This window comes from Triturus cristatus, chromosome 1_2 (genome assembly GCF_964204655.1).
Source record: "Triturus cristatus chromosome 1_2, aTriCri1.1, whole genome shotgun sequence".
NCBI lineage: Eukaryota > Metazoa > Chordata > Amphibia > Caudata > Salamandridae > Triturus > Triturus cristatus.
Window position 1 is genome coordinate 986,342,575 of NC_140580.1, and position 16,191 is coordinate 986,358,765.

Here is a 16,191-nt window from a genome sequence, read left to right on the forward strand (position 1 = left end):
TGCTGGTCCGGGGCTCGTCAGCCCAATGGCTCAAGGGAGCCTTAATACAAAAAATCCAATTGGCCGCACTCTGCTCTTCCTACCAGCATGTTACCCCAAGGAACTGTGGTCCATGTAGTGGCGACGGCGATTACGCCTGTGCCAAAAGTATTCGAAGAAAGTAAGTGTCGCATTAGCCATCCCTGGACACGTGTTTCGAGGTAGTTGCCTCTCGTCAGCAGGGAGTAGGTGAGTGTGTGGGGTTGCCGCGTAGACTGCCAAAAAAGTAACATCAGGTAAAGTACCACTCATGGCGCGCAGGTGCTGGTCCGGGGCTCGTCAGCCCAATGGCTCAAGGGAGCCTTAATACAAAAAATCCAATTGGCCGCACTCTGCTCGTCCTATCAGCATGTTACCCCAAAGAACTGTGGTCCATGTAGTGGCGACGGCGATTACGCCTGTGCCAAAAGCATTCGAAGAAAGTAAGTGTCGCATTAGACATCCCTGGACACGTGTTTCGAGGTAGTTGCCTCTCGTCAGCATGGAGTAGGTGAGCGTGTGGGGTTGCCGCGTAGACTGCCACAAAAGTAATATCAGGTAAAGTACCACTCATGGCGCGCAAGTGCGGGTCCGGGGCTCGTCAGCCCAATGGCTCAAGGGAGCCTTAATACAAAAAATCCAATTGGCCGCACTCTGCTCGTCCTACCAGCATGTTACCCCAAGGAACTGTGGTCCATGCAGTGGCGACGGCGATTACGCCTGTGCCAAAAGTATTCGAAGAAAGTAAGTGTCGCATTAGCCATCCCTGGGCACGTGTTTCGAGGTAGTTGCCTCTCGTCAGCAGGGAGTAGGTGAGTGTGTGGGGTTGCCGCATAGACTGCCAAAAAAGGAATATCAGGTAAAGTACCACTCATGGCGCTCAGGTGCTGGTCCGGGGCTCGTCAGCCCAATGGCTCAAGGGAGCCTTAATACAAAAAATCCAATTGGCCGCACTCTGCTCGTCCTACCAGCATGTTACCCCAAGGAACTGTGGTCCATGTAGTGGCGACGGCGATTACGCCTGTGCCAAAAGTATTCGAAGAAAGTAAGTGTCGCATTAGCCATCCCTGGACACGTGCTTTGAGGTAGCTGCCTCTCGTCAGCAGGGAGTAGGTGAGTGTGTGGGGTTGCCGCGTAGACTGCCAAAAAAGTAATATCAGGTAAAGTACCACTCATGGCGCGCAGGTGGTGGTCCGGGGCTCGTCAGCCCAATGGCTCAAGGGAGCCTTAATACAAAAATCCAATTGGCCGCACTCTGCTCGTCCTACCAGCATGTTACCCCAAGGAACTGTGGTCCATGTAGTGGGGACGGCGATTACGCCTGTGCCAAAAGTATTCGAAGAAAGTAAGTGTCGCATTAGCCATCCCTGGACACGTGTTTCGAGGTAGTTGCCTCTCGTCAGCAGGGAGTAGGTGAGTGTGTGGGGTTGCCGCGTAGACTGCCAAAAAAGTAATATCAGGTAAAGTACCACTCATGGCGCGCAGGTGCTGGTCCGGGGCTCGTCAGCCCAATGGCTCAAGGGAGCCTTAATACAAAAAATCCAATTGGCCGCACTCTGCTCGTCCTAACAGCATGTTACTCCAAGGAACTGTGGTCCATGTAGAGGCGACGGCGATTACGCCTGTGCCAAAAGTATTCGAAGAAAGTAAGTGTTGCATTAGCCATCCCTGGACACGTGTTTCGAGGTAGTTGCCTCTCGTCAGCAGGGAGTAGGTGAGTGTGTGGGGTTGCCGCGTAGACTGCCAAAAAAGTAATATCAGGTAAAGTACCACTCATGGCGCGCAGGTGCTGGTCCGGGGGTCCTCAGCCCAATGGCTCAAGGGAGCCTTAATACAAAAAATCCAATTGGCCGCACTTTGCTAGTCCTACCAGCATGTTACTCCAAGGAACTGTGGTCCATGTAGTGGCGACGGCGATTACGCCTGTGCCAAAAGTATTCGAAGAAAGTAAGTGTCGCATTAGCCATCCCTGGACACGTGTTTCGAGGTAGTTGCCTCTCGTCGGCAGGGAGTAGGTGAGTGTGTGGGGTTGCCGCGTAGACTGCCAAAAAAGTAATATCAGGTAAAGTACAACTCAAGGCGCGCAGGTGCTGGTCCGGGGCTCGTCAGCCCAATGGCTCAAGGGAGCCTTAATACAAAAAATCCAATTGGCCGCACTCTGCTCGTCCTACCAGCATGTTACCCCAAGGAACAATGGTCCATGTAGTGGCGACGGCGATTACGCCTGTGCCAAAAGTATTCGAAGAAAGTAAGTGTCGCATTAGCCATCCCTGGACACGTGTTTCGAGGTAGTTGCCTCTCGTCAGCAGGGAGTAGGTGAGTGTGTGGGGTTGCCGCGTAGACTGCCTAAAAAGTAATATCAGGTAAAGTACCACTCATGGCGCGCAGGTGCTGGTCCGGGGCTCGTCAGCCCAATGGCTCAAGGGAGCCTTAATACAAAAAATCCAATTGGCCGCACTCTGCTCGTCCTACCAGCATGTTACCCCAAGGAACTGTGGTCCATGTAGTGGCGACGGCGATTACGCCTGTGCCAAAAGTATTCGAAGAAAGTAAGTGTCGCATTAGCCATCCCTGGACACGTGTTTCGAGGTAGTTGCCTCTCGTCAGCAGGGAGTAGGTGAGTGTGTGGGGTTGCCGCATAGACTGCCAAAAAAGTAATATCGGGTAAAGTACCAGTCATGGCGCGCAGGTGCTGGTCCGGGGCTCGTCAGCCCAATGGCTCAAGGGATCCTTAATACAAAAAATCCAATTGGCCGCACTCTGCTCGTCCTACCAGCATGTTACCCCAAGGAACTGTGGTCCATGTAGTGGCGACGGCGATTACGCCTGTGCCAAAAGTATTCGAAGAAAGTAAGTGTCGCATTAGCCATCCCTGGACACTTGTTTCGAGGTAGTTGCCTCTCGTTAGCAGGGAGTAGGTGAGTGTGTGGGGTTGCCGCGTAGACTGCCAAAAAAGTAATATCAGGTAAAGTACCACTCATCGCGCGCAGGTGCTGGTCCGGGGCTCGTCAGCCCAATGGCTCAAGGGAGCATTAATACAAAAAATCCAATTGGCCGCACTCTGCTCGTCCTACCAGCATGTTACCCCAAGGAACTGTGGTCCATGTAGTGGCGACGGCGATTACGCCTGTGCCAAAAGTATTCGAAGAAAGTAAGTGTCGCATTAGCCATCCCTGGATACGTGTTTCGAGGTAGTTGCCTCTTGTCAGCAGGGAGTAGGTGAGTGTGTGGGGTTGCCGCGTAGACTGCCAGAAAAGTAATATCAGGTACAGTACCACTCATGGCGCGCAGGTACTGGTCCGGGGCTCGTCAGCCCCATGGCTCAAGGGAGCCTTAATACAAAAAATCCAATTGGCCGCACTCTGCTCGTCCTACCAGCATGTTACCCCAAGGAACTGTGGTCCATGTAGTGGCGACGGCGATTACGCCTGTGCCAAAAGTATTTGAAGAAAGTAAGTGTCGCATTAGCCATCCCTGGACACGTGTTTCGAGGTAGTTGCCTCTCGTCAGCATGGAGTAGGTGAGTGTGTGGGGTTGCCGCATAGACTGCCAAAAAGTAATATCAGGTAAAGTACCACTCATGGCGCGCAGGTGCTGGTCCGGGGCTCGTCAGCCCAATGGCTCAAGGGAGCCTTAATACAAAAAATCCAATTGGCCGCACTCTGCTCGTCCTACCAGCATGTTACCCCAAGGAACTGTGGTCCATGTAGTGGCGACGGCGATTACGCCTGTGCCAAAAGTATTCGAAGAAAGTAAGTGTCGCATTAGCCATCCCTGGATACGTGTTTCGAGGTAGTTGCCTCTCGTCAGCAGGGAGTAGGTGAGTGTGTGGGGTTGCCGCGTAGACTGCCAGAAAAGTAATATCAGGTAAAGTACCACTCATGGCGCGCAGGTGCTGGTCCGGGGCTCGTCAGCCCAATGGCTCAAGGGAGCCTTAATACAAAAAATCCAATTGCCCGCACTCTGCTCGTCCTACCAGCATGTTACCCCAAGGAACTGTGGTCCATGTAGTGGCGACGGCGATTACGCCTGTGCCAAAAGTATTCGAAGAAAGTAAGTGTCGCATTAGCCATCCCTGGACACGTGTTTCGAGGTAGGTGCCTCTCGTCAGCATGGAGTAGGTGAGTGTGTGGGGTTGCCGCATAGACTGCCAAAAAAGTAATATCAGGTAAAGTACCACTCATGGCGCGCAGGTGCTGGTCCGGGGCCCGTCAGCCCAATGGCTCAAGGGAGCCTTAATACAAAAAATCCAATTGGCCGCACTCTGCTCGTCCTACCAGCATGTTACCCCAAGGAACTGTGGTCCATGTAGTGGCGACGGCGATTACGCCTGTGCCAAAAGTATTTGAAGAAAATAAGTGTCGCATTAGCCATCCCTGGACACGTGTTTCGAGGTAGTTGCCTCTCGTCAGCAGGGAGTAGGTGAGTGTTTGGGGTTGCCGCGTAGACTGCCAAAAAAGTAATATCAGGTAAAGTACCACTCATGGCGCGCAGGTGCTGGTCTGGGGCTCGTCAGCCCAATGGCTCAAGGGAGCCTTAATACAAAAAATACAATTGGCCGCACTCTGCTCGTCCTACCAGCATGTTACCCCAAGGAACAATGGTCCATGTAGTGGCGACGGCGATTACGCCTGTGCCAAAAGTATTCGAAGAAAGTAAGTGTCGCATTAGCCATCCCTGGACACGTGTTTCGAGGTAGTTGCCTCTCGTCAGCAGGGAGTAGGTGAGTGTGTGGGGTTGCCGCGTAGACTGCCAAAAAAGTAATATCAGGTAAAGTACCACTCATTGCGCGCAGGTGCTGGTCCGGGGCTCGTCAGCCCAATGGCTCAAGGGAGCCTTAATACAAAAAATCCAATTGGCCGCACTCTGCTCGTCCTACCAGCATGTTACCCCAAGGAACTGTGGTCCATGTAGTGGCGACGGCGATTACGCCTGTGCCAAAAGTATTCGAAGAAAGTAAGTGTCGCATTAGCCATCCCTGGACACGTGTTTCGAGGTAGTTGCCTCTCGTCAGCAGGGAGTAGGTGAGTGTGTGGGGTTGCCGCGTAGACTGCCAAAAAAGTAATATCAGGTAAAGTACCACTTATGGCGCGCAGGTGCTGGTCCGGGGCTCGTCAGCCCAATGGCTCAAGGGAGCCTTAATACAAAAAATCCAATTGGCCGCACTCTGCTCGTCCTACCAGCATGTTACCCCAAGGAACTGTGGTCCATGTAGTGGCGACGGCGATTACGCCTGTGCCAAAATTATTCGAAGAAAGTAAGTGTCGCATTAGCCATCCCTGGACACGTGTTTCGAGGTAGTTGCCTCTCGTCAGCAGGGAGTAGGTGAGTGTGTGGGGTTGCCGCGTAGACTGCCAAAAAAGTAATATCAGGTAAAGTACCACTCATGGCGCGCAGGTGCTGGTCCGGGGCTCGTCAGCCCAATGGCTCAAGGGAGCCTTAATACAAAAAATCCAATTGGCGCACTCTGCTCGTCCTACCAGCATGTTACCCCAAGGAACTGTGGTCCATGTAGAGGCGACGGCGATTACGCCTGTGCCAAAAGTATTCGAAGAAAGTAAGTGTCGCATTAGCCATCCCTGGACACGTGTTTCGAGGTAGTTGCCTCTCGTCAGCAGGGAGTAGGTGAGTGTGTGGGGTTGCCGCGTAGACTGCCAAAAAAGTAATATCAGGTAAAGTACCACTCATGGCACGCAGGTGCTGGTCCGGGGCTCGTCAGCCCAATGGCTCAAGGGAGCCTTAATACAAAAAATCCAATTGGCCGCACTCTGCTCGTCCTACCAGCATGTTACCCCAAGGAACTGTGGTCCATGTAGTGGCGACGGCGATTACGCCTGCGCCAAAAGTATTCGAAGAAAGTAAGTGTCGCATTAGCCATCCCTGGACACGTGATTCGAGGTAGTCGCCTCTCGTCAGCAGGGAGTAGGTGAGTGTTTGGGGTTGCCGCGTAGACTGCCAAAAAAGTAATATCAGGTAAAGTACCACTCATGGCGCGCAGGTGCTGGTCTGGGGCTCGTCAGCCCAATGGCTCAAGGGAGCCTTAATACAAAAAATCCAATTGGCCGCACTCTGCTCGTCCTACCAGCATGTTACCCCAAGGAACAATGGTCCATGTAGTGGCGACGGCGATTACGCCTGTGCCAAAAGTATTCGACGAAAGTAAGTGTCGCATTAGCCATCCCTGGACACGTGTTTCGAGGTAGTTGCCTCTCGTCAGCAGGGAGTAGGTGAGTGTTTGGGGTTGCCGCGTAGACTGCCAAAAAAGTAATATCAGGTAAAGTACCACTCATGGCGCGCAGGTGCTGGTCTGGGGCTCGTCAGCCCAATGGCTCAAGGGAGCCTTAATACAAAAAATCCAATTGGCCGCACTCTGCTCGTCCTACCAGCATGTTACCCCAAGGAACAATGGTCCATGTAGTGGCAACGGCGATCACGCCTGTGCCAAAAGTATTCGAAGAAAGTAAGTGTCGCATTAGCCATCCCTGGACACGTGTTTCGAGGTAGTTGCCTCTCGTCAGCAGGGAGTAGGTGAGTGTGTGGGATTGCCGTGTAGACTGCCAAAAAATTAATATCAGGTAAAGTACCACTCATGGCGCGCAGGGGCTGGTCCGGGGCTCGTCAGCCCAATGGCTCAAGGGAGCCTTAATACAAAAAATCCAATTGGCCGCACTCTGCTCGTCCTACCAGCATGTTACCCCAAGGAACTGTGGTCCATGTAGTGGCGACGGCAATTACGCTTGTGCCAAAAGTATTCGAAGAAAAAAAGTGTTGTATTAGCCATCCCTGGACACGTGTTTTGAGGTAGTTGCCTCTCGTCAGCAGGGAGTAGGTGAGTGTGTGGGGTTGCCGCGTAGACTGCCAAAAAAATAATATCAGGTAAAGTAGCACTCATGGCGCGCAGGTGCTGGTCCGGGGCTCGTCAGCCCAATGGCTCAAGGGAGCCTTAATACAAAAAATCCAATTGGCCGCACTCTGCTCGTCCTATCAGCATGTTACCCCAAGGAACTGTGGTCCATGTAGTGGCGACGGCGATTACGCCTGTGCCAAAAGTATTCGAAGAAAGTAAGTGTCGCATTAGCCATCCCTGGACACGTGTTTCGAGGTAGTTGCCTCTCGTCAGCAGGGAGTAGGTGAGTGTGTGGGGTTGCCGCGTAGACTGCCAAAAAAGTAATATCAGGTAAAGTACCACTCATGGCGCGCAGGTGCTGGTCCGGGGCTCGTCAGCCCAATGGCTCAAGGGAGCCTTAATAGAAAAAATCCAATTGGCCGCACTCTGCTCGTCCTACCAGCATGTTACCCCAAGGAACTGTGGTCCATGCAGTGGCGACGGCGATTACGCCTGTGCCAAAAGTATTCGAAGAAAGTAAGTGTCGCATTAGCCATCCCTGGGCACGTGTTTCGAGGTAGTTGCCTCTCGTCAGCAGGGAGTAGGTGAGTGTGTGGGGTTGCCGCATAGACTGCCAAAAAAGTAATATCAGGTAAAGTACCACTCATGGCGCTCAGGTGCTGGTCCGGGGCTCGTCAGCCCAATGGCTCAAGGGAGCCTTAATACAAAAAATCCAATTGGCCGCACTCTGCTCGTCCTACCAGCATGTTACCCCAAGGAACTGTGGTCCATGTAGTGGCGACGGCGATTACGCCTGTGCCAAAAGTATTCGAATAAAGTAAGTGTCGCATTAGCCATCCCTGGACACGTGCTTTGAGGTAGCTGCCTCTCGTCAGCAGGGAGTAGGTGAGTGTGTGGGGTTGCCGCGTAGACTGCCAAAAAAGTAATATCAGGTAAAGTACCACTCATGGCGCGCAGGTGGTGGTCCGGGGCTCGTCAGCCCAATGGCTCAAGGGAGCCTTAATACAAAAATCCAATTGGCCGCACTCTGCTCGTCCTACCAGCATGTTACCCCAAGGAACTGTGGTCCATGTAGTGGGGACGGCGATTACGCCTGTGCCAAAAGTATTCGAAGAAAGTAAGTGTCGCATTAGCCATCCCTGGACACGTGTTTCGAGGTAGTTGCCTCTCGTCAGCAGGGAGTAGGTGAGTGTGTGGGGTTGCCGCGTAGACTGCCAAAAAAGTAATATCAGGTAAAGTACCACTCATGGCGCGCAGGTGCTGGTCCGGGGCTCGTCAGCCCAATGGCTCAAGGGAGCCTTAATACAAAAAATCCAATTGGCCGCACTCTGCTCGTCCTAACAGCATGTTACTCCAAGGAACTGTGGTCCATGTAGTGGCGACGGCGATTACGCCTGTGCCAAAAGTATTCGAAGAAAGTAAGTGTCGCATTAGCCATCCCTGGACACTTGTTTCGAGGTAGTTGCCTCTCGTTAGCAGGGAGTAGGTGAGTGTGTGGGGTTGCCGCGTAGACTGCCAAAAAAGTAATATCAGGTAAAGTACCACTCATCGCGCGCAGGTGCTGGTCCGGGGCTCGTCAGCCCAATGGCTCAAGGGAGCATTAATACAAAAAATCCAATTGGCCGCACTCTGCTCGTCCTATCAGCATGTTACCCCAAGGAACTGTGGTCCATGTAGTGGCGACGGCGATTACGCCTGTGCCAAAAGTATTCGAAGAAAGTAAGTGTCGCATTAGCCATCCCTGGACACGTGTTTCGAGGTAGTTGCCTCTCGTCAGCAGGGAGTAGGTGAGTGTGTGGGGTTGCCGCGTAGACTGCCAAAAAAGTAATATCAGGTAAAGTACCACTCATGGCGCGCAGGTGCTGGTCCGGGGCTCGTCAGCCCAATGGCTCAAGGGAGCCTTAATAGAAAAAATCCAATTGGCCGCACTCTGCTCGTCCTACCAGCATGTTACCCCAAGGAACTGTGGTCCATGCAGTGGCGACGGCGATTACGCCTGTGCCAAAAGTATTCGAAGAAAGTAAGTGTCGCATTAGCCATCCCTGGGCACGTGTTTCGAGGTAGTTGCCTCTCGTCAGCAGGGAGTAGGTGAGTGTGTGGGGTTGCCGCATAGACTGCCAAAAAAGTAATATCAGGTAAAGTACCACTCATGGCGCTCAGGTGCTGGTCCGGGGCTCGTCAGCCCAATGGCTCAAGGGAGCCTTAATACAAAAAATCCAATTGGCCGCACTCTGCTCGTCCTACCAGCATGTTACCCCAAGGAACTGTGGTCCATGTAGTGGCGACGGCGATTACGCCTGTGCCAAAAGTATTCGAATAAAGTAAGTGTCGCATTAGCCATCCCTGGACACGTGCTTTGAGGTAGCTGCCTCTCGTCAGCAGGGAGTAGGTGAGTGTGTGGGGTTGCCGCGTAGACTGCCAAAAAAGTAATATCAGGTAAAGTACCACTCATGGCGCGCAGGTGGTGGTCCGGGGCTCGTCAGCCCAATGGCTCAAGGGAGCCTTAATACAAAAATCCAATTGGCCGCACTCTGCTCGTCCTACCAGCATGTTACCCCAAGGAACTGTGGTCCATGTAGTGGGGACGGCGATTACGCCTGTGCCAAAAGTATTCGAAGAAAGTAAGTGTCGCATTAGCCATCCCTGGACACGTGTTTCGAGGTAGTTGCCTCTCGTCAGCAGGGAGTAGGTGAGTGTGTGGGGTTGCCGCGTAGACTGCCAAAAAAGTAATATCAGGTAAAGTACCACTCATGGCGCGCAGGTGCTGGTCCGGGGCTCGTCAGCCCAATGGCTCAAGGGAGCCTTAATACAAAAAATCCAATTGGCCGCACTCTGCTCGTCCTAACAGCATGTTACTCCAAGGAACTGTGGTCCATGTAGTGGCGACGGCGATTACGCCTGTGCCAAAAGTATTCGAAGAAAGTAAGTGTCGCATTAGCCATCCCTGGACACGTGTTTCGAGGTAGTTGCCTCTCGTCGGCAGGGAGTAGGTGAGTGTGTGGGGTTGCCGCGTAGACTGCCAAAAAAGTAATATCAGGTAAAGTACAACTCAAGGCGCGCAGGTGCTGGTCCGGGGCTCGTCAGCCCAATGGCTCAAGGGAGCCTTAATACAAAAAATCCAATTGGCCGCACTCTGCTCGTCCTACCAGCATGTTACCCCAAGGAACAATGGTCCATGTAGTGGCGACGGCGATTACGCCTGTGCCAAAAGTATTCGAAGAAAGTAAGTGTCGCATTAGCCATCCCTGGACACGTGTTTCGAGGTAGTTGCCTCTCGTCAGCAGGGAGTAGGTGAGTGTGTGGGGTTGCCGCGTAGACTGCCTAAAAAGTAATATCAGGTAAAGTACCACTCATGGCGCGCAGGTGCTGGTCCGGGGCTCGTCAGCCCAATGGCTCAAGGGAGCCTTAATACAAAAAATCCAATTGGCCGCACTCTGCTCGTCCTACGAGCATGTTACCCCAAGGAACTGTGGTCCATGTAGTGGCGACGGCGATTACGCCTGTGCCAAAAGTATTCGAAGAAAGTAAGTGTCGCATTAGCCATCCCTGGACACGTGTTTCGAGGTAGTTGCCTCTCGTCAGCATGGAGTAGGTGAGTGTGTGGTGTTGCCGCGTAGACTGCCAAAAAAGTAATATCAGGTAAAGTACCACTCATGACGCGCAGGTGCTGGTCCGGGGCTCGTCAGCCCAATGGCCCAAGGGAGCCTTAATACAAAAAATCCAATTGGCCGCACTCTGCTCGTCCTACCAGCATGTTACCCCAAGGAACTGTGGTCCATGTAGAGGCGACGGCGATTACGCCTGTGCCAAAAGTATTCGAAGAAAGTAAGTGTCGCATTAGCCATCCCTGGACACGTGTTTTGAGGTAGTTGCCTCTCGTCAGCAGGGAGTAGGTGAGTGTGTGGGGTTGCCGCGTAGACTGCCAAAAAAGTAATATCAGGTAAAGTACCACTCATCGCGCGCAGGTGCTGGTCCGGGGCTCGTCAGCCCAATGGCTCAAGGGAGCATTAATACAAAAAATCCAATTGGCCGCACTCTGCTCGTCCTACCAGCATGTTACCCCAAGGAACTGTGGTCCATGTAGTGGCGACGGCGATTACGCCTGTGCCAAAAGTATTCGAAGAAAGTAAGTGTCGCATTAGCCATCCCTGGATACGTGTTTCGAGGTAGTTGCCTCTCGTCAGCAGGGAGTAGGTGAGTGTGTGGGGTTGCCGCGTAGACTGCCAGAAAAGTAATATCAGGTAAAGTACCACTCATGGCGCGCAGGTGCTGGTCCGGGGCTCGTCAGCCCAATGGCTCAAGGGAGCCTTAATACAAAAAATCCAATTGGCCGCACTCTGCTCGTCCTACCAGCATGTTACCCCAAGGAACTGTGGTCCATGTAGTGGCGACGGCGATTACGCCTGTGCCAAAAGTATTTGAAGACAGTAAGTGTCGCATTAGCCATCCCTGGACACGTGTTTCGAGGTAGTTGCCTCTCGTCAGCATGGAGTAGGTGAGTGTGTGGGGTTGCCGCATAGACTGCCAAAAAGTAATATCAGGTAAAGTACCACTCATGGCGCGCAGGTGCTGGTCCGGGGCTCGTCAGCCCAATGGCTCAAGGGAGCCTTAATACAAAAAATCCAATTGGCCGCACTCTGCTCGTCCTACCAGCATGTTACCCCAAGGAACTGTGGTCCATGTAGTGGCGACGGCGATTACGCCTGTGCCAAAAGTATTCGAAGAAAGTAAGTGTCGCATTAGCCATCCCTGGACACGTGTTTCGAGGTAGGTGCCTCTCGTCAGCATGGAGTAGGTGAGTGTGTGGGGTTGCCGCATAGACTGCCAAAAAAGTAATATCAGGTAAAGTACCACTCATGGCGCGCAGGTGCTGGTCCGGGGCTCGTCAGCCCAATGGCTCAAGGGAGCCTTAATACAAAAAATCCAATTGGCCGCACTCTGCTCGTCCTACCAGCATGTTACCCCAAGGAACTGTGGTCCATGTAGTGGCGACGGCGATTACGCCTGTGCCAAAAGTATTTGAAGAAAATAAGTGTCGCATTAGCCATCCCTGGACACGTGTTTCGAGGTAGTTGCCTCTCGTCAGCAGGGAGTAGGTGAGTGTTTGGGGTTGCCGCGTAGACTGCCAAAAAAGTAATATCAGGTAAAGTACCACTCATGGCGCGCAGGTGCTGGTCTGGGGCTCGTCAGCCCAATGGCTCAAGGGAGCCTTAATACAAAAAATACAATTGGCCGCACTCTGCTCGTCCTACCAGCATGTTACCCCAAGGAACAATGGTCCATGTAGTGGCGACGGCGATTACGCCTGTGCCAAAAGTATTCGAAGAAAGTAAGTGTCGCATTAGCCATCCCTGGACACGTGTTTCGAGGTAGTTGCCTCTCGTCAGCAGGGAGTAGGTGAGTGTGTGGGGTTTCCGCGTAGACTGCCAAAAAAGTAATATCAGGTAAAGTACCACTCATTGCGCGCAGGTGCTGGTCCGGGGCTCGTCAGCCCAACGGCTCAAGGGAGCCTTAATACAAAAAATCCAATTGGCCGCACTCTGCTCGTCCTACCAGCATGTTACCCCAAGGAACTGTGGTCCATGTAGTGGCGACGGCGATTACGCCTGTGCCAAAAGTATTCGAAGAAAGTAAGTGTCGCATTAGCCATCCCTGGACACGTGTTTCGAGGTAGTTGCCTCTCGTCAGCAGGGAGTAGGTGAGTGTGTGGGGTTGCCGCGTAGACTGCCAAAAAAGTAATATCAGGTAAAGTACCACTTATGGCGCGCAGGTGCTGGTCCGGGGCTCGTCAGCCCAATGGCTCAAGGGAGCCTTAATACAAAAAATCCAATTGGCCGCACTCTGCTCGTCCTACCAGCATGTTACCCCAAGGAACTGTGGTCCATGTAGTGGCGACGGCGATTACGCCTGTGCCAAAAGTATTCGAAGAAAGTAAGTGTCGCATTAGCCATCCCTGGACACGTGTTTCGAGGTAGTTGCCTCTCGTCAGCAGGGAGTAGGTGAGTGTGTGGGGTTGCCGCGTAGACTGCCAAAAAAGTAATATCAGGTAAAGTACCACTTATGGCGCGCAGGTGCTGGTCCGGGGCTCGTCAGCCCAATGGCTCAAGGGAGCCTTAATACAAAAAATCCAATTGGCCGCACTCTGCTCGTCCTACCAGCATGTTACCCCAAGGAACTGTGGTCCATGTAGTGGCGACGGCGATTACGCCTGTGCCAAAAGTATTCGAAGAAAGTAAGTGTTGCATTAGCCATCCCTGGACACGTGTTTCGAGGTAGTTGCCTCTCGTCAGCAGGGAGTAGGTGAGTGTGTGGGGTTGCCGCGTAGACTGCCAAAAAAGTAATATCAGGTAAAGTACCACTCATGGCGCGCAGGTGCTGGTCCGGGGCTCGTCAGCCCAATGGCTCAAGGGAGCCTTAATACAAAAAATCCAATTGGCCGCACTCTGCTCGTCCTACCAGCATGTTACCCCAAGGAACTGTGGTCCATGTAGAGGCGACGGCGATTACGCCTGTGCCAAAAGTATTCGAAGAAAGTAAGTGTCGCATTAGCCATCCCTGGACACGTGTTTCGAGGTAGTTGCCTCTCGTCAGCAGGGAGTAGGTGAGTGTGTGGGGTTGCCGCGTAGACTGCCAAAAAAGTAATATCAGGTAAAGTACCACTCATGGCACGCAGGTGCTGGTCTGGGGCTCGTCAGCCCAATGGCTCAAGGGAGCCTTAATACAAAAAATCCAATTGGCCGCACTCTGCTCGTCCTACCAGCATGTTACCCCAAGGAACTGTGGTCCATGTAGTGGCGACGGCGATTACGCCTGTGCCAAAAGTATTCGAAGAAAGTAAGTGTCGCATTAGCCATCCCTGGACACGTGATTCGAGGTAGTCGCCTCTCGTCAGCAGGGAGTAGGTGAGTGTTTGGGGTTGCCGCGTAGACTGCCAAAAAAGTAATATCAGGTAAAGTACCACTCATGGCGCGCAGGTGCTGGTCTGGGGCTCGTCAGCCCAATGGCTCAAGGGAGCCTTAATACAAAAAATCCAATTGGCCGCACTCTGCTCGTCCTACCAGCATGTTACCCCAAGGAACAATGGTCCATGTAGTGGCGACGGCGATTACGCCTGTGCCAAAAGTATTCGACGAAAGTAAGTGTCGCATTAGCCATCCCTGGACACGTGTTTCGAGGTAGTTGCCTCTCGTCAGCAGGGAGTAGGTGAGTGTTTGGGGTTGCCGCGTAGACTGCCAAAAAAGTAATATCAGGTAAAGTACCACTCATGGCGCGCAGGTGCTGGTCTGGGGCTCGTCAGCCCAATGGCTCAAGGGAGCCTTAATACAAAAAATCCAATTGGCCGCACTCTGCTCGTCCTACCAGCATGTTACCCCAAGGAACAATGGTCCATGTAGTGGCGACGGCGATCACGCCTGTGCCAAAAGTATTCGAAGAAAGTAAGTGTCGCATTAGCCATTCCTGGACACGTGTTTCGAGGTAGTTGCCTCTCGTCAGCAGGGAGTAGGTGAGTGTGTGGGATTGCTGCGTAGACTGCCAAAAAATTAATATCAGGTAAAGTACCACTCATGGCGCGCAGGTGCTGGTCCGGGGCTCGTCAGCCCAATGGCTCAAGGGAGCCTTAATACAAAAAATCCAATTGGCCGCACTCTGCTCGTCCTACCAGCATGTTACCCCAAGGAACTGTGGTCCATGTAGTGGCGACGGCGATTACGCCTGTGCCAAAAGTATTCGAAGAAAAAAAGTGTCGTATTAGCCATCCCTGGACACGTGTTTCGAGGTAGTTGCCTCTCGTCAGCAGGGAGTAGGTGAGTGTGTGGGGTTGCCGCGTAGACTGCCAAAAAAGTAATATCAGGTAAAGTACCACTCATGGCGCGCAGGTGCTGGTCCGGGGCTCGTCAGCCCAATGGCTCAAGGGAGCCTTAATACAAAAAATCCAATTGGCCGCACTCTGCTCGTCCTATCAGCATGTTACCCCAAGGAACTGTGGTCCATGTAGTGGCGACGGCGATTACGCCTGTGCCAAAAGTATTCGAAGAAAGTAAGTGTCGCATTAGCCATCCCTGGACACGTGTTTCGAGGTAGTTGCCTCTCGTCAGCAGGGAGTAGGTGAGTGTGTGGGGTTGCCGCGTAGACTGCCAAAAAAGTAATATCAGGTAAAGTACCACTCATGGCGCGCAGGTGCTAGTCTGGGGCTCGTCAGCCCAATGGCTCAAGGGAGCCTTAATACAAAAAATCCAATTGGCCGCACTCTGCTCGTCCTAACAGCATGTTACCCCAAGGAACTGTGGTCCATGTAGTGGCGACGGCGATTACGCCTGTGCCAAAAGTATTCGAAGAAAGTAAGTGTCGTATTAGCCATCCCTGGACACGTGTTTCGAGGTAGTTGCCTCTCGTCAGCAGGGAGTAGGTGAGTGTGTGGGGTTGCCGCGTAGACTGCCAAAAAAGTAATATCAGGTAAAGTACCACTCATGGCGCGCAGGTGCTGGTCCGGGGCTCGTCAGCCCAATGGCTCAAGGAAGCCTTAATAGAAAAAATCCAATTGGCCGCACTCTGCTCGTCCTACCAGCATGTTACCCCAAGGAACTGTGGTCCATGCAGTGGCGACGGCGATTACGCCTGTGCCAAAAGTATTCGAAGAAAGTAAGTGTCGCATTAGCCATCCCTGGGCACGTGTTTCGAGGTAGTTGCCTCTCGTCAGCAGGGAGTAGGTGAGTGTGTGGGGTTGCCGCATAGACTGCCAAAAAAGTAATATCAGGTAAAGTACCACTCATGGCGCTCAGGTGCTGGTCCGGGGCTCGTCAGCCCAAGGGCTCAAGGGAGCCTTAATACAAAAAATCCAATTGGCCGCACTCTGCTCGTCCTACCCGCATGTTACCCCAAGGAACTGTGGTCCATGTAGTGGCGACGGCGATTACGCCTGTGCCAAAAGTATTCGAAGAAAGTAAGTGTCGCATTAGCCATCCCTGGACACGTGCTTTGAGGTAGCTGCCTCTCGTCAGCAGGGAGTAGGTGAGTGTGTGGGGTTGCCGCGTAGACTGCCAAAAAAGTAATATCAGGTAAAGTACCACTCATGGCGCGCAGGTGGTGGTCCGGGGCTCGTCAGCCCAATGGCTCAAGGGAGCCTTAATACAAAAATCCAATTGGCCGCACTCTGCTCGTCCTACCAGCATGTTACCCCAAGGAACTGTGGTCCATGTAGTGGGGACGGCGATTACGCCTGTGCCAAAAGTATTCGAAGAAAGTAAGTGTCGCATTAGCCATCCCTGGACACGTGTTTCGAGGTAGTTGCCTCTCGTCAGCAGGGAGTAGGTGAGTGTGTGGGGTTG